Raw genomic sequence first — 18,955 nt, forward strand, 5'->3', positions numbered from 1 at the left:
CCAAGAAAGTGAAAACTGTGTAAAAAAATTTAACTCTGTAATTATTTAATTTTGTGTTCTAAAACAGATTCTAAACTGTAAACTTGTGAAAGAGATTTCTTGTTTTTCATGAAGCTCTTATTTACATTGAATACATTTATATTGTTTTAGAATAAAATGAAATTGAGAAGAACCTTTATTTTATTGTATCTAAGTTTGGTGAAACTTTCAACTAAATAAAAAAAAAGAGATGACTGATTTAGTGAGTTTTGGTTTGTAAAAATATTTGTTGACAAAAGGTATTCTTTTTTTTTTTTTAAAGATTTTATTTATTTATGTGACAGAGATAGAGAAAGCCAGCGAGAGAGGGAACACAAGCAGGGGGAGTGGGAGAGGAAGAAGCAAGCTCATAGCGGAGGAGCCTGATGTGGGGCTCGATGCCAGAACACCGGGATCGCACCCTGAGCCGAAGGCAGACGCTTAAGGACTGCGCCACCCAGGCGCCCCTTGACAAAAGGTATTCTAAATAGAGAGAAAAGATAATATTTTTGAAGATACATGGCTGAAATATTAACACATTTTTATATGAAATGGAATAGAATATGTCCCTCATTTTTCAAGTTTTGCACTGAGCTCAAGGAATATTTCAAGTGCTATGAAGAGTGGTTTGTCTAAAAAAAAATTGTTTATAGAGAAGATTCAACTAAAAATGTCAACAATTTCAAATGTATTAATAGTTAAATGCATCTTTGAAGAAATATTTTAGTCAATCATCTGAAAAAATTAAAATAATATCATATTGAAAAAAATATGTTCTTTAAGAAACACCAATTTCATGGTATTCAAACAGGTACAACTAAAAACATTAGTAGCTTATGAACTTAAACAATAATTATTCAGTTAGGTTGTTGAGTTCAGGTAATTAATATAAAGAAGTTTTAAAAAAATATTTCAATGTAACTTTAAATACTTCAATGTACATAGTACATGTTACTTAAATTTTTTAGGGTGAATTTATTTTTGAAAATAGGTTTTGAATGGTACTATTTAAGGTACCTCAATGTCTTGGAACTAATTTATCAGTCAACACATAGAAATTTCAAAAATTTATATAATTAATTTTAGCTCCCTTTTACTCTCAAAATTGCCCTGACTCAAACATATTATATGATTCCTATAGATAGCACACAGACATTTTTCCATATTGCTATTTTATTTCCAGAACAAAAGCTAGAGGCAAAATACAGTTCAATTTTTAAAAACATAGGGAAAAGACTGTAAGGGATTTTTTTTTTTTTTTTTTTTGAAGTGCTAAAATGACCATGCTAGGTGGGAAAGAAGATGAATTTCTTTCTCTTCTCCAATTTGCATTTTAACAATTGAGATCCTGTTCTTTTTACAAGGAGCAAACTACACTAGTGGAAAAAACAACAGGAAGTGTTGGGAGCTTCCTGGGGCAAGAGGCACCTGCCGGCCAGACTCAGAGGGCAGCAAAGGTGAAGATGCAGGCTGGCTCAGCAGGCCAGTTTTCTCCACATCTCCAGCACACGTGCCTCTCCCGCATCTCTTGGAGCATCAGCTGGTCAAGATGTTCTTTCCTTGCCCTCCAGACCCAGCCAAGGTAGCACTGACAAATGAGGTCAGATTTGGGGGCCGAGGTGAGTGAAGCATTTTATATTTATATCCATAGACACACACTCTTGTGTATGTTCCAGTGACTTCAGGGGACTTCCCACAGCCATGGGTGTCCTGTGTCTAGTGTGAGCTAACTGCCTGACCCACTGAGTTCTCTGGACACAAGTCACTGGGTGAAGGGCGGCGTTGCGGGGCTTATGGATTAAGGCGAGAAGGGTAGCTTTCTCAATGTCATTTGGCTCTCTTCTGTTTACTATGACAGTAACATATATGTAGGATTTTTTGGCAGGGTATTTGTTTTATTTTTCCCCTCTCTGTGACTGCACGTTTCAACTTTAAGGATGCACAGAACACAGTGACTGACTGGGGCTTTTCTGGGTGATTACTCTGATTAATGTAATTGGGGGGATATGCATACAGTATAAATAAAATCCTTAGGAGGGTGTTTGGTACAAAATCAGTACTAGATCAGTATTGGTTATTACTGTGACACTCTATGGAGGAATAAAACTTTCTAGGTAGAAGGGAGAGTTTCAGGGGAGACAAAAAGGAGGTGATGAGAAATGGTAGGAAATAACAAGATTTAACAGTTTAGAAGGTATGTTGAACACATATTATGTGCAAAGCATTGGCTGAGACTCCAGGAATAAAATGATAAAGAAAAGAGCTTACAGCCCTGCTCTCAAAGAATTCACAATCAGTGGATGAAATTTAACTGAGCTAAGTGAATGTGAGTCTCCCATTTTTATGCAGAAGTCTAGCCACTCTAGTACGTATATAACACAAACTGGTCTGTGTTCAAAGGAGCTAAAGAATGTTGAACAAAATTCAAGGAGTTTCAGGGAAGGGTGGATATCCTCTCCTCATTAACATATAAATAGGGCAGCACTTCCATTATGGATCTTTTTTATACTTTACGGGTCACTTAGCACAAAAGATGAGTTTAAATAATGTAAAAATACATTGGATTGTTTTGGAAGACACTGCGAGGTGTTCCCCTAAAGGCCATTTCTATTTCTTTATTGTTTAGAGAATTTGTTTCGTTTTGGTTTGAGGTAACAGTGTGCTCGGGAAAGGTGGCTCTCAACCTTTAATAATCCCAGAAAATGGACCTTGATTAGTTTAGAGCTAACATTTTTGCTAGGGTCTCTCCCTTTGCCAGTAATTGGTTTGGAGTGGCAAGCAACCCTGTTCTGGCTAATGGAAAGTGAGGGAAAATATGTTGGGAAATTACACATGAAGACGTTTGAGAATTAAGGTCAATACAAAAAATGTGGTTGATCTCTACATGGAGAAAATACCTTGCTCTGTGGCCTTGGGCATTTATCACTTTACCCCCCAGGGCGCCGCTTCCCCACTATATCATGTTAATAACCCTTGCCCTATCTAATTAACAAGATTATTGTTAATGTTATAGAAAACCATGGATTTTAACACAATTTCCAAATTTTAAACGTCTGTAAGACATAAATGATTACTACTAATTGTAAATTACCTTGAACTCTTAAGATTAAAACTGATACATAAATATATCAGTAATACATGACAGTGTATGCTAATACGTCGACCCTGGGAAAATATGCTTTACTTCAAGAAAATTCAAGTAAATATAATAGTGTGTAAAAGACTTCCAGTGCATTCATTTATGCATACATATTTCATTTTCATTGTCTTTATTTCTCTCAAAATCTATGTGTAATTAGAATTATTTAATAAGGCTCAATGAACTTATGTTTATAAAGAAAAATTCACCTCCCTTCTTTGAGACCTTATGAAGACCGTCACCTCCCTTCACCTTCACCTCCCTCCTTTGAGAGCATAATGGCAAGTGCAGTAAATACAGTCAGGTGTCTTGTGCTGGGATCCCCAAAAAACATTCAATTCCTTTCATAAAAATGTTTGAATATACAGAAAATAACATAATAATTACCAAGTGCCCACTATGCATATTTAACAAAGTTCGATTCTTTGCCATATTTTTCTCAAATATATTTTTAGAATGAAGAAAATATTACGTGTATACACTTAAGATCCTTGTATACCCTTTCTTAATTACGGTTTGTGGTGGGTGTATATTCCCAGATCACATTTCTACTTTGCTTATGTATCTGTTTATTACATAAGGCATTGACTAAGCCACTCTAATCAGGAGTCCCCAAACACAGTGGTTCAGAGGAGGTTGGAGCATATCTCTCTCTCAAAGCAGTTTATAGGGTGGTGGAAGGGATAGGTAGGCAGTCTGCTTTGAACCATGAGATTTAGTTGTTCCGTCGTCTCTAAGGCCGCAGTTTTGAAAGTGCAATCTGAGGGCTCCTGGGGTCACTGGGATTTTTTCAAGGTGTCTGTAATCTCCTCCTCTTTCCAATTACATATCTGTGTGAGGCCAAATTTTCTTCATGTACAGCAACAAAAACAGTATTAGTATAGACAATGCAGAAGCAGATGAGATTCTTCTTGAATCAAGTCATACATTAAAAAGATTTTCAGGGGCGCCTGGGTGGCTCAGTCGTTAAGCATCGGCCTTCGGCTCAGGGCGTGATCCCGGCGTTCTGGGATCCAGCCCCGCATCAGGCTTCTCCTCTGGGAGCCTGCTTCTTCCTCTCCCACTCCCCCTGCTTGTGTTCCCTCTCGCTGGCTGTCTCTCTCTGTCAAATAAATAAATAAAATCTTTTAAAAAAAAATAAAATAAAAATGAATTTGGTGAAAAAGAGGCACTCCTACATTTTTGAAAATCTTTTTTTTTTTTTAAGATTTTATTTATTTATTTATTTGACAGAGAGAGACAGCCAGCGAGAGGGAACACAAGCAGGGGGAGTGGGAGAGGAAGAAGCAGGCTCCCAGAGGAGAAGCCTGATGCGGGGCTGGATCCCAGAACGCCGGGATCACGCCCTGAGCCGAAGGCCAATGCTTAACGACTGAGCCACCCAGGCGCCCCCAAATTCATTTTTAAAGTTCTTTTTCGTAAAGGAATATATTAATATAAACATATACTATCTTTTTATAATGAAATTATATTTTAATGCCTCAATTTTAAATTTGAATTTGATAAATATCAATGGATATTCCAACATAAATAAAAGCTCTTTGGAATCCTAAATAGGAAAAGTAGAAAAATGTAGTGTCTGGTTGGTAGCTATATTCAGCTAAAATTCTTTTTGCTATGAAGAAGGGAGAAAGAATTTGGAGGAACAACTAGCAATTCAGTGCAATCTGTGTGTTCATAAGCAATATAAAATGATTGTGTAATTTAAGAATTTGCATGAATGGTATCTTTCCGCATGAATCCTTCTGCATGTTACATTTCTGTAGCTCAAATTATGTTTCCAAGATTTATATATTCTGATACATACAAATCTAGTTGATTCATTTTAACTGTTGAATACTATCATACTGCAAGATTATAGCACAATTTATTTAAATATTTCTTTGATCGGTGGATTTATAAGTTTCCAATCATTTACAATAAACATCCTTCTGCATATCTCCTCACATTAATATGAGAGTGTTTCTCTAGTGAATTAAAGATTAATTTGTGTGTTGCTGGATATACATGACTCCAAACTTCTTTATTAAATTGGTGTTAAATTGTTCTCCAAAATGGTTGTGCCAGTTTGCAAACCACTTGCTCAGCATGAGAATCCCTTTGCCTTCTCTGCCTTACTCTTTGGAATGATCCAACTTGTGAATGTTGTCAATATGGTGCCAGGGAAATTGAAAGTTACTGTTGTTTAATTTGCACGTCTGTTTTTAGATATTAGGATGGTTAGAAATAGGTATGATGGCAATCAAAAGAATTCTTGATAACAGTGATTACATAATTGAGGTTTATTATTTTTTTTTTCACATAAGAAATGTGGAGTTAAGCAGTTGCTAGCATTGGTTTTGCAGATCATTAATGTAATCAAGAAAATTAAGCTCAGACATCTTTCTGCTGCATTATCCTAAGTATGTTGGCTTTTCCTCCTCATGCTTATCATCTTATGGTTGCAAGATGATTGCCACTATATCACTTAAATGATCAATAGAAAAGGGGGCAAGGGGAGGGATGGCTCATATGACTTTCCTCATGAATCTTGTCCCTTTCATCAGCAAAGAAAAGGTGCCTAATCCCCATTCTAACATAAGACTTCTTCTTATGTAGTTTTTGCTCAGAATTGGCTTAATTAACCAACACTAACACATTGTTCTTTGTAGCTTTCAATAAGCTAGAAAAAAAGATAGGGTATATCTCTCACATTTCTTATTTCAAACTGTCTTGGCTTTCCAAGGATCTTTATATATATTTACATATATTGACATTTGGGATAAAGTTAAAATTTATAATGTTGTAAACAGAAAACAAGGTATCTTACATTTTAAATTCAATTTGACAATCTCTGCCTTTTAATTGAAGAGTTTATTCCTTTAAAGCTAACATAATTATTGATATAGTTGTGCGTAAGTCTATTATCTTGGTCATCTGTTCTTGATTTTCTCAATATTTTCATGCCTTCTTTGAGGAGAATAAAAGAATTGCTATAAAACCTACAATGCATTATCATTATTTTGGCTGTATAAGAAATGATAAAAGAATAAATTCTTCAGGAGTAAAGACTCTTATGTTAGATGGAAACTTAGATCTTCAGGAGGGAATGAAAAACATCAGAAAGGTAAATATCTAGGAAAATATTTCACAAAGTCTTTATATATTTTTACTATATAAACATTTATCTTTAAATTTATTAGAGGACTATTAACTGTTTAAGGCAAAAATTATAATATATTGTAGTTTTTACAGCACATACATATTAATTTATATTTTGTATATACAAATACATATACAAATGTGCATAAATAAGATATATATATACATATATATATACATATACATATGTATATGTATATCCTCTTGGTTCTGGCTCTCTGGAGAACCTTGACTGATAAACCTTCCTTATGCTGTTTTATAGAGTGGGAACTTATGTGCTATTCTATCTACTTTCATTACCCAAAATCTTTTGTTCCAAGCAAAATCATACTTAAAATGTCTCTCTTGGTGATTCTTTTAGTTCCTGGACTCAGTTCCAACATATGTTGGGGGGATGGTCTTTCCACAACACACTGAATAATTCTTGGACACCGGAAGGGTATCCAAGAATTCAACTCGATTCTGATACCTATCTACCAGGGATCCCACAGGGTAAGGGTTGCAGGCTACCTTCTCCCCACTCCACCACTCCCTCCTTGCACTTCAGATACCAGTCTCAAGTCCAGGCTATTACCTGAACTTCTGACCACCTGGCTAGAAGTCAGAGGTTTCCATGACCCTCACCTTGGGCTTGATTAATTTGCTAGAGCAGCTAACAGAACTCAGAGAAATGTTTCACTTACTAGATTACTGGTTATTATAACAGGATATAAACCAGGAACAGCCAAATGAAAGAGATGCATAGGGCAAGGTATGTGGGAAGGAGAATGGAGCTTCCATGCTCTCTCCAAGCTTGCCACTCTACCCCCATCTCCATGTGCTAACCAACCCAGAAGCTCTCTGAACCATCTTTCTGGGTTTCTATGGAGGTTTCATTACTTAAGTATGATGATGAAATCACTGGCCTTCGGTGTTTGACCCCACCCCACAGCCCCTCCGCTACCCACTCACCCATCCCTGAAGGTCAGAGCGTGAGACTGGAAGTTCTAACACTCTAATCACCTGTTCAGCTGCCTGGCAACAAGCCTCTGTCCTCTGGCGTGTTCCATATTCACCTCATTAACATAACAAAAGACATCTTTGTTGCTCTCAACACTTAGAAAATACCAAGGGTTTTAGAAACTCTGCACCAGAAACTGGATGAAGACCAAATGTGTATCTCTTATTATAAATTACAACATTACAGCGACCATCCCCCTTCTGAACACCATGCCTTGACACATTGCAGTTTGTCACCAAAGACAGGAGACAGTACCCTAGATTTGGTGACTGTTATTAATTTCCCTGGCCATTGCCAGTATTTAGCAAACAGAAGTGACTTTGCCATAGTTACCAGGAAATCAGTACCTGTGCGTACCCATTTTAGGTTGCAGTGTCTAACCATCAGAGTGCCTGTGCCAAAGGATGCCTTGGTGCTTGCAACCTGCATCCTTTCCTGAGGAGCCGCGTCATGTAAGATCATTTTGAATTATTCTCTGTTTTTCAGGAGAAAGCCAGAGAAATGAAGGCTTTCTGGCAGAACATTATTTTTTTTCCCAATACGAATTTAAACAGAATGAACCTGTGAGTAAGTCACCTCAAGATAGTTTCCATAGGCCAAAATGCCTCTGGGGAGTTTTCTGTGCACCAGCTCTTTACCACTACCTGTGAAGCTGGACTTTTCTCAGACGCTCGTTTCCTCTTACTTATATCGTTAGTAGCTAATCTTCCTCAAGGTTTGCATAAAAATCATATGATTTCGTCTTTTCAATAACCCTCTAGTGTAGGTGATATTTCCCCCATTTTACCACTGATAAAACCAAAGATAAGAGAGATTAAGTTATTTCCCCTAGATTATATTGTTAATCGGTTTCAGAGCTCAGACTTCCCATTACAGCACTTGATAAGCTTATGGTTAAAGGGTAGTTTGACTCTGACACTGGTGTTTGAATTCAGCTGAATTAGTCATTGTAGGCAAACTACTGTAATAACAATCCTAAATCTCAAAAGATCAAAAGAATAGAAGGTTATTTCTTCTTATGTAAAAATTCAAATCTAACGATCTTCTGTGTAGTCATTCAGGAACCTAAGCTTCTTCCATTTTGCACTTCCACCAGTCTCTGTCCACAAAGTCCTCTCCTATCAGTGAAATAAGGAAAAGAGGGAGCATGGAATTGTCTGACAAATTTTTATAGGCCAGCCTGGAAGTGGTACACGTCTCTTTTCATTGACTAGACCTCAGTCATATGGGCACACTAACTGCAAGGGAGGCTGAGAATATGGTTTAGCTATGTGACTAGGAAAGAGATGTTTAAATACCTACATGGGCTATGGCCACTTTGATTTATATACTTCGATGCAGAAATATTTGGCCTAAAAATATTGAACATTTTAGAAATTGGCAAGTATATTTTGTAATAGATACCCCTAGCCTATACACGATTCTCAGTCCATCTCTGAGTTTTATCTTAAATCAGCTAGAATGAGATTGAACTATAAATAACAACCACCACAAAGTAATACTGTCTTAAACAGGGTAGAAATTTATTTCACACTCTCTCTCTTTTTATGTAAAAAAAATTCGGAATATAGCTTGGAATTAAGTTCAGAGCTAGCATGTTGTCTCCACCATCATTAGGAATCCAGACTCTATTGGCATGACTTCTACCCATGACCTTCATTCAGCAAGGCAATCTCATAGCCAATGGGGCCATGAGCATTTCCACCTTCCAACCATATTGTAGGCTGGAAAAAGAAATGGGGAAATAGGGGCTTTTCACAGGTTTCTGTCCTGCTCCCTTTATGGAAACTTCCAAGAAATCTCTCTCAACAACTTCGATTTATACCTCATTGACTAAAACTTATTCACATAGCCACTCCAGCTGTTATGGAAATTGGAAAATTTTATCTTTTGGTTGGGCATATCATCAATGCGTATGATATAGGAGTTCTATTGGTAGGGAAGAAAAAACGATGTAAGTTCGATATGCAGCTAGCTGTCTCCATCACTCCCGCCCCCCTATTGCAGACTTACTCCCTTTCTGATTATTATATTTAAAGCATATCAGAGATAGATGAGGTTCAGGGCAAAAGTGGGGACCTAGACTGGAGTAAAGTAAGAAATTGTGCATATTATTTAGTAATTCAAACTAGGATTTTAGATTTTGGTGAACTCTGCCTCCTAGGATTGGTCAAAATGAGCTATATCAACATGTCCTACTAAACAACTCATACTGCTACATATAAGTACTACTTTTTCTTCTTTTTTCTATTGTTTCCCTTCTTTCCTAACTTCCTTTAATATATATTTGTTGAAAATTGTTATATACCACACATTGCACCTAGGACTCAGTGATGAGCAAAACCTTCATGGTTTCTGTCCTTGTGGAGCTTATAGCCTATATCTTCATATAGCCAGTGCCTGTTTAACATCTTTCCAGGACTAATTATCCTAAAGGTCAAGTTGCATGGTTCTCTCTCATTAAAAAAAGATAATATTTAGAAATGTAATGTTTGAGAATAGACAGGCTTGGATTTGGCTTCCAACTCTATCCTTTACTAATTGAATAACCTTGAGAATAAAAAAACTTCTTTTCTTTGTATTTCAAATTCCTCAGTGTTAAAATAAAGATAATAATATCTAATTGGTGGAGGTATCATGATCAGAGTTATAAGTAGAACAAAATACCTAGACTTTATCCGAGTGTATCGTACTGTAGAACAGCTAGACGACACATACACATCTTCACTGGCATAGAAGTAACTGAACTTGGCATCAAATTAATGAAATTGTCAAGAGTGCCTAAGTTAAAATACAAAGCTATAGTATGTCTTACCTGATTTATAATACCTGTGCATGAGACATATCATAAACATGTTCAATTCCAATTATATAATTTTAGACAGACTTAATAATTTAAGCATTCTTTCTAGATAATTCAATCTTTGCTTGAAGGACTAAGGGATATGCGTAGTTCCTCAGATTTCTAGTCTGCCACTCCCACTCTGGCTTCTCCCCAAAGTGATATGGATGGATGGTGGGGAAAAAAGTTGTGTAAGTAACCTCATGGCTGTAAGGGTGATGCAACTTGATGTGGAATCTTCTATATTTTCCACTGATATGGTCAGCGAAGTCAGGTGGCTTCCGCTGCTCCTTGGACAAGTAATAATTGAAGTATAACTTGTTTTATCTTTTTTTCTTGCAATTGTGAAACAAGCTAGGGTCTGAGGATCAGGACTCTTTCTGTTTAATTTTTCGATACCTTTGGGTCCCATTCCCAATAGGCAGATTTTTCCCACCGAGACTAAAGAAGCAAGGTCATTGCTTAGGACCTTTTTCCTTCATACTACCATACACCGTTTCCATTGCTATTGCTCCTACGCTTATATTGCAATTCTGAAAGTGGTGCTTACCTGAAGGCTAAGGTTCTTCTAGAGACCTTTATCCCTCCATGCTCTTTAAAGGCATATCCCAGGAGTTCCCATGTTCTTAGCCTCCTCCATCCTAATGAAATGTTTCTAAAACCTCTAATAATTACCACTAAGTTGCAGGTTCTGATAGTAAAGTAAAACAGAACAAAACAAAACACCCCAACAAACAACAACAACAAACAACAGCAACAACAACAAACAAGAATATTGGTACCTGAACTCATACATATTCTGCTCTTTCCCTTCTCAAAATTCTTCTGGTTGAAAACTTTCTCCTTTCTATACTATCTTTCTTCTAAGTAGGACGTTATATCTCATGAAATAGATGAAAAGTTACTTTCTCAGTACTCTAGAAAAAAATTGTCTAAGCCTAGTCGTGATGTTTGTCAGAATTATTGAATGAATCTTGAAAACTTAAATGTTTTCTTTAAATAAGTATGAATTTATCACTATTATGTTGCCTCAAAATTCTATTTTGGAGACTTCTTTTTCCAGCTCCAACAAAGTAATTAGTGTATTTACCCTTCTTTCATAAACAACTATAAAACAAGACAAAACACATGAAGCAACTCTACTTAGTCATTAGATCTTAGGCAACAGGAGAGTCTAATATAAAGATAAACTATTAAATTAAAAACGTACATTGAAACCTCCAGGACAACTATTAAAACAAAGAAGCAGAAATAGAGGTATACCTAGCAAACTAATAATACAGATAAAAAGGAATTCAATTAATCAAAAGGGAAGACACAAATAACAAGGTAGACTTAAAATTATCATATTAATAATTACATTAAAGCAAATGATGTAACACTTCAATTAAAAGGCAGTGATTGTCTAATTAACCAGATACAAAAATAAGAACCAAGTATATGCTGTCTATAAGAAATATATGTTCAATGTAAAGACATATGTAAGTTAAAAATAAAAATATTACAAATGAATAATTACAGGCATATGTGTATACTTAGGGCAAAATATATATATATTTCATAGCTCTACCCAATGACATGACCTAGAGCCAATGACACACCAGTAGCAATGAGCACACCTAGCATTCAGATCTTGGTTTCTAAATAACTTTCTCAACTTTCTGTTTCAATTCTGATATGTAAAGAGCTTGGAAGTTCTCATTCTATCACTATCACAAGAAAAAGATGTGCAAACTGGACATCAGTGAATTTTCTTGGACCTATCAGAGAACTGAGGGAACAGGACAATCTACCACTCTGATATTTGGAGAGACATGTGCGTTCGAGGGATGCAGTTAAGATCCATTTACCTAAAGGGAGGTCCCTGGAGCCATAAACCTATAGGAACACTTAAATGGTAATTTTGAGGAACTGCTAGATTAACTGTGGACTAGCATGAGACTAAGAAACTGCTGGGCTGTACAGTCTTAAGAAGACCCCGCCCCCTTATGAGCCTTACATCCAGAAATCCAGCCGGATCACCATGGTGAAGTTTCAAGAAAGGTTCTTTCATGAGTATATCGGGGAGGAGAGTAATTGTTAGTTTTCCAGGGCTGCCATTACAAACTACCACAGATAGGTATGACTTAAAACAACAGGAATTTATTCTTTCACACTTCTGAGGGCCAGAAGTCTGAAACTAAGGTGTCGGCAGCGCCATGCTTCCTCTGAAATATGTAGGGAAGACTCCTTCCTTGCTTCTTTTTAGCTTCTGATAGTGGCCAGTGGTCCTTGGTATTTCTTGGCTTGTGGCTGCATCACTCCAATCTCTGCTCTGTCATCACATGGTATTTTCTCTGCCTATCTGTGTCCAAATTTCCTTCTTCTTATGAGGATACCAATCACAGAGAATTAAGACTTATGCTAATGATCCTATCTTAATTTGACTGAATCTGCAAAGATCTCTTTTTCCAAGTAAGATCTATGTTTTCAGGTATTGAAAGCTATGAATTCAACATATATTTGGGAGGGAGCAAAATTCAATTCATACCAGTAATCATTGTGGAATATACTTAGAACCTTCATGACAAACCCTACTATTCAGGAGGAAGGACTTTTCCAGAGCCATATCCTAACTCAGGCAAGGGAATCCCTTCCAATCTTTTTCCGTCCAGCCTTCTGTCTCAGCTAAGAGAAAAAGTAATAAAACATACTTAATGGGGGTTGGGGGGATAAAAACAAAAAACTCTGCCACTGGAAACATTTGTGATGGTCACAGTCCTGAGACATAGGTCCACTGAAAGACTGAAATTTTAGCCAGAGGATTATAAAACAATTCTTTTACCACACACCTTACCATCACACCAATAGGGTTCCAGCATAATAACAGTAGATTACAGCTGAAATGTCTGCAAGACACAGACTCTCTCTACAGAGGACTATTTAAGGAAGCCTGGGGCTTCTGGGTGGCTCCATAGTTAAGCGTCTGACTTTCGGCTCAGGTCAGGATCCTGGTGTCCCGGGATCGAGTCCTGCATTAGGCTCCCTGCTCAGTGGGAAGACTGCTTCTCCCTTTCCCACTCCCCCTGCTTGTGTTCCCCCTCTCTCACTGTCTCTCTGTCTGTCAAATAAATAAATAAAATCTTTTTAAAAAAATAAGGAAGCCTGAAGGACACTAAAGGCATTTGAATCTTCTGGCAGTTATAGATATAGCAAACATTAAACAGAGCCCAACTTCTAGCCAGATTAACACAAATCCTCACACTAAAGACCTATTTATCTCAGTCTCTATTGCCCAATAAAACATATCCAGCCTTCAGAGCATGCCAAAAGGCAAGAAAAAACATAGCCTGAAGAGAAAAATCATCCTTAAAGCCATCCTCAAATATGACACAGATACTGAAATCATCACATAGGGAATTTAAAATAATTATTATTAATACATTAAGGGCTTTAAGGAAAAAGTAGAAAACTTGCAAGGACAGTTGGAGAAATGTAAGCAGAGAGACGAAAATATGAAGAATCAAAAGGAATTTCTAGAAATTACAAAAAAAAATCACTGTACCAGAAATGAAGAATGCCTTTGATGGGTCATCAGTAAATACAACATTGCTCAAGAATCAGTGAGCTTCAAGATAGGCAAATATACACTTTTCAAACTGAAATCTGAAAGAAAAGAATACTAAAGATAGAAAAACATAGAACAACCAAGAGCTATGGGATACTATCTGGAATACCAGAAAAAAAAAAAAAGAGAGAGAGAGAATAGAAAAGAAAAAAAAAAGTGAGGTACTAATGACTGAGAACTGAGCAAAATTAATGTCGCACATGTCAAACCACAGACACAGGAACGTCAGAGGATGACAAACAGGATACGTAATAAACAAGCAAACATACGCACATACATCTACATACACCTCTAAGCATGTTATAGTCAAACTCAGAAAACCAAAGAAAAAGAGAAAATCTTGAAAGTAGACAGAGGAAAACAATACTTCATCTATAGAGGGGAAAAGGATAAGAATTACAGCAGACTTGTCATCAGAAACCATACAAGCTAGAAGAGAGGGGGGTGATATTTTTGTGTTGAAAGGAGAAACAAAACAAAAGAAAATCACCAACTTGGAATTCTATATCTAGAGAAATAAAGCTTCAAATGTGAGGGAGAAATAAAGATTTTCCCAGACAAACAATCACTGAGGTGATTCACTATCAGCAGATCTTCCCTGGGGGGAGAAAAAAATAAGAGAAATTCTTTAGGCATTGGGAAAGACATAGGTAAGAAATTTAGATCTACGTAAAAAAAGGAACCAAATTTCCTAAGCAGATTGCTAATTCGAGATCTAATTCAGGGAACACGAAGTAAACCCATAGCACCTTGCAGTGCCAGGAAGTAAAGAAATGCTTAAAAAAGGGGTGTGGAGAACATGTCAAAGTGACATGGGGCCAGTATGAAAGACCTCCCAATGGTCAAAACTAGAATAAAAAAAAATCAAGTACTGTAATATTGGATTATAACTGAAAAAAAAAATCAAGTACTGTAATATTGGATTATAACTGAAAGTATAAAATAAATATGCTGAGTGCAAACTGTTATGTATAAATGATTAAACCAATAAATAATTGGGAAAGATGGGACGAATCTTCTTTACAGAAGAATTCCAAGTAATATATGTAGATGGACCTCCTTATAGAAATTGGAGGTTAATTCCCCTCTTCTTGACTGTGGACTGGACTTAAGAATTTGCTTCAAATAATAGAGTATGAAAGTCAAAATATAGTAACTTAATGGGGGAGTACCTGAAAGGCTCTAACTTATTCAAGTGTTCAAAGTTAACAACACCAGTGATAAGTCATTGCTATTATTAACCTCCTGATATAATGTGATGAGAACACACTAGACCCCTGTGGTATTCCTCTCAAAAAACAATAACCCTTATAATCATGAAAAAAACATACCATAATCATAAAAAAGCCAGATAACAAACACATATTGAGAGATAGTCTATAAAATACCCAACAGGTACTTTTCAAAACTGCCATCATCATGAAAAACAAAGAAGAGTGAGAAATTTTTAGACACCAGAAGAAACAAAAGAGTAATGATTAATAAATGCCATATAATGGATAAGATCCTGGAATTTAGTTAATAGTAATGTGCCAATGCTAGTTTTTAATTTTTATAAATGTACAATGGTTATGTGAGATGTTAATATTAGGTGGAACTAGGTGAAGCACGTATAGGAATATATTGTACTATTTTTACAACTTTTCTATGTCTCTAAAATACATTCCAAATTTATTTAAAAAATCTACAAAAATAAAAGGGTGAAAAAGAGATATATCACATAAATACACATCTTAAAAATTTTGAGGGGGCTGTATTAATTTCAGACAGACTTTAGGAAAAAGAATATTACCTGGGACAAAGTGGAATATTTCATAAAGAAAAATAGGTAAATGCATCTAGAAGACAGAACAGCCTAAATGTATATTTGCCTGATAACAGACCTTAAAATACAAGCAAAAAAAAAAAAAAAAAATAGAACTAATGCCAGAAAACAAAACTACTAGTAGTAATTAGTATGTAAGTTCATATTCTTGCATGTCTACAATTACAGTTGATGATTAGCATTCCTGTTCCAATGAGTAATAAAAACACAAACAGATAAGGATATAGAAAAACTGAACAAAAATATGATATGTCGATTTGACCTAATTAATGTTTAAATACTTTCCCCAACAACAGCAGAATACTTACCCACCCACCCCCATGCCGACAAGTATGCAAGGATCATTCATCTTGATATATTGGGTCATAAACCAAGTGTCAATAAATATAAAAGGAACTGAAAGCATAAAATCATTTTCTTTGGCTAGAGTAGAATAAAATTAATAATAACAACAAAAGGACATATTAAATTTTCCCAACTGTCTAGAAATTAAATGATGTACTTCTATATAAACCATTAATTACAAAGAAATCACAAGGAAAATTAGAAAATATTTTAAATTGAATGAAAATGAAAATACAACGTAAAATGTGTGAGATTTAACTAAAGCAGTTCTTACAGTGAAATTTCTGGCACAAAATGCTTTAATTATAAAAGAAGAAAGAAAGGTCTAAAGGCAATGAGTAAGTTTCTAAAAGAAACTGGAAAATAATAATAATGAAGCCAAAACTAAGTAGATAGAAGAAAACAATAAACAGTGTAAAGTAGTGACTTAGGAAACAAACAATAAAAAAAAAAATCAATGACGACATACTTGCCTTTAAAAATATCAATAAAATTGAGCAATTTCTAGCACCACTTATAAAAAGAAAGAAAAGTTACAGCTTGCAAATATCATATAATGCTAACTACTAATACTAATTTAGGGCAATAAGTTTAATGACTTAGATGAAATGGACAAATTCTAGTTAAAAAGACTGATAAATATGAAGTGTCAGTGAGAATGTGGAATAACTGGAATTTTCTTATATTGCTTGTGAGAATATAAAATAGTACAGCTTCACTGAAAAACACTATGATATTACCTTATAAAGTAAAATATATATACAAATAATATAATTATATATAATTAATAATTGTAATTGCATTATAATTATATATTTTATATGCGTGTTTATATATATTTATCATGACTCAAGAATTCCACTCTTGGATATTTATCAAAGAGAAATAAAAGTGTATCTTCACACAAATAACAAACACATATGCAGATATTCTTAGCAGCATTATATATAATTGCCTCAAACTGGAAACAACTTAAATTTCCATCAACTGATGAATGAAAAAACAAATTATGGTATACCTATATATGGGGTACTACGCAACAATAAATAAAACAAAATATTAATACACATAACAAGAATGAATCTCAAAGCATCATGCTAATTGAAAGAAGTAAAATATAACTCTATATACTTTATGATTCCATTCTTATGATATTCTATAAAAGGCAAATTTTTAGTCACGTAAAGCAAGTTAGTAGTTGCTTGAGCCCTGCTTGGGGTGGGGGTGAATGACTCAGCCCTAGGGAAGTTTTCATTATGTTGGAAATATTCTGCATCTTGAAGATGATGGTGTTAACAGGAGAATATACATTTGTCAAAACTCATTGAACGGTGCAGTAAAAACGCATGCAAAATTATTGTCATCAGGCTATACCTCAATAAAGCTGGTTAAAGTGATTTTATTTCAGAGGTGAGGATGAGAAAAAAAAAATCTTTGTTTTACTCTTCTGGTAGCTCCATAACTTCCTGAGGCAAATGAATGTCCCTAGCAAAGTAGGTAAAAGGATCAGTGCACTAAACAAACAAACAAACAAACAAATTAATAATACTGAAGAAAAAAGCACATTAGTATATTGGAAAACTATTTTCCCCATTACAATCAGTTTTATTTTCATTTAAACAATAAACTTTGTCCTCTACCTAATGCTGATACACCACTAATACCCGTTTATTAAATTCCTCTAGACAATTTAATAGGAAAGTATCAAGAATTCCAGGTACAATGAGTAGTCCAACTTCTGCTCACAGCCCTTCGACTGGAATTGACAAGCCACTTCATCGTGTAGGTCACAATTTCCTCATCTGCACAGTGGAGGATGGCACTTGATGACATCTAGGGTTCTTTCTAGATCTGATTTTCTGCAATTTCACATCAGTGTCCCTATCAAAACAGTAGAAACAACGCTCAACAAAGTAGCCGAATATAAATTCCTTCTCAGGTTTAAGGGGTGGCTAAAGGCAATTGAAATGAACAACAGTTGAAACAAACCATCAAACTTACATGTGATCAATTTTTTAAAAGACATTTTTTGCCATATTTTATTTAAGTTTTTGCTTTTTGTTTGATGAAGGGATTCATACCATTTCAAAAATCAATCCTGGTATACCTGCCCTCCAAGGTTTTTCTGAAAATGTGGATGATAACAAAGGCATCAAGGAAGAAGACTATTTTCAAAGGAAGTCACTATGTGTATTATTCTGGGAATTTGTGATTTTGTTTTCTTTGTACTAAATGTTTCAATTGTTTCTTTAATGTCAGGAATGAGAGTTTCAACGTACTTCCAGTGACTGTACCGGAAATTTCACCTACATGGTATAAAATTATATCAATAAATAGGAATGAATCTCACAAACAAGTTGTTGAGTGAAAGAAGCCAGACATAAGAAGGCTTATGGATTATGCCATTAAGTATCGTGCAAAGTAGAGAATATTTGCTTCTGCTGTCAAGGAAGTAGTTGTCCTTATGGTAAGGGGCTAGTGACTAGAAGAAAGGTCCATGAGACTTCCAGAATTCTGGCAACATTTTCTTTCTCCTTCGGGTTGCTGAGTGTTTGTTTTATTATAGTCCTTGAGTGCAGTTATGACACATAAACTTATCTGTATGCATGCACATTGTATATAATAGTACAATAATATATTCCATATTGTATCACAATTATATATTTTTAAAACATGCTTCTAAATCCAGGATTTCATCTGAGCCTTGTAACAACCTGTTGGGACTGGTGATATAAGGACCATTATCATCATTTTAGACAAGAAGGAAATGAGGCTTTGAAAATTCAGGTCAATTCAATTCAACTAATATTTTTTAAGTACCTAATGTATTCCAGGAAGAGAAAATATACTGGATAGTAAGATACAAAGAGTTCTTACAGTTCAAAAAAAATGAAATAATTTACTCCCAGAGCACATAGCTAAAAAGGTCATGGCATTTTGGACATAGAAGAGACCCCAGATACCATCAGTGCTCTCCTCTTTTAGATGAGGGCAAGGCCAAGGGCATGGACTTTGTCATGGTCCTGATTTGGGTTGGA

The 18,955-nt window shown here is 35.4% G+C and overlaps 1 long non-coding RNA gene across 1 annotated transcript in view; it reads left to right on the top strand.

The window, feature by feature from the left end:
* The first annotated feature begins 309 nt into the window (after positions 1-309).
* LOC148110223 (uncharacterized) overlaps positions 310-18,955 on the top strand; it is a 71,032-nt gene continuing 52,386 nt past the window's right edge. The window contains exons 1-2 of the long non-coding RNA XR_015724095.1: positions 310-496; positions 1,383-1,637. This is a non-coding gene — a long non-coding RNA (uncharacterized LOC148110223). The remainder of the gene's footprint in view (positions 497-1,382; positions 1,638-18,955) is intronic.

Source organism: Ursus americanus, chromosome 4 (assembly GCF_024610735.1).
Source record: "Ursus americanus isolate L20-20 chromosome 4, mUrsAme1.1.p, whole genome shotgun sequence".
In the NCBI taxonomy this organism is placed as follows: Eukaryota; Metazoa; Chordata; class Mammalia; order Carnivora; family Ursidae; genus Ursus; species Ursus americanus.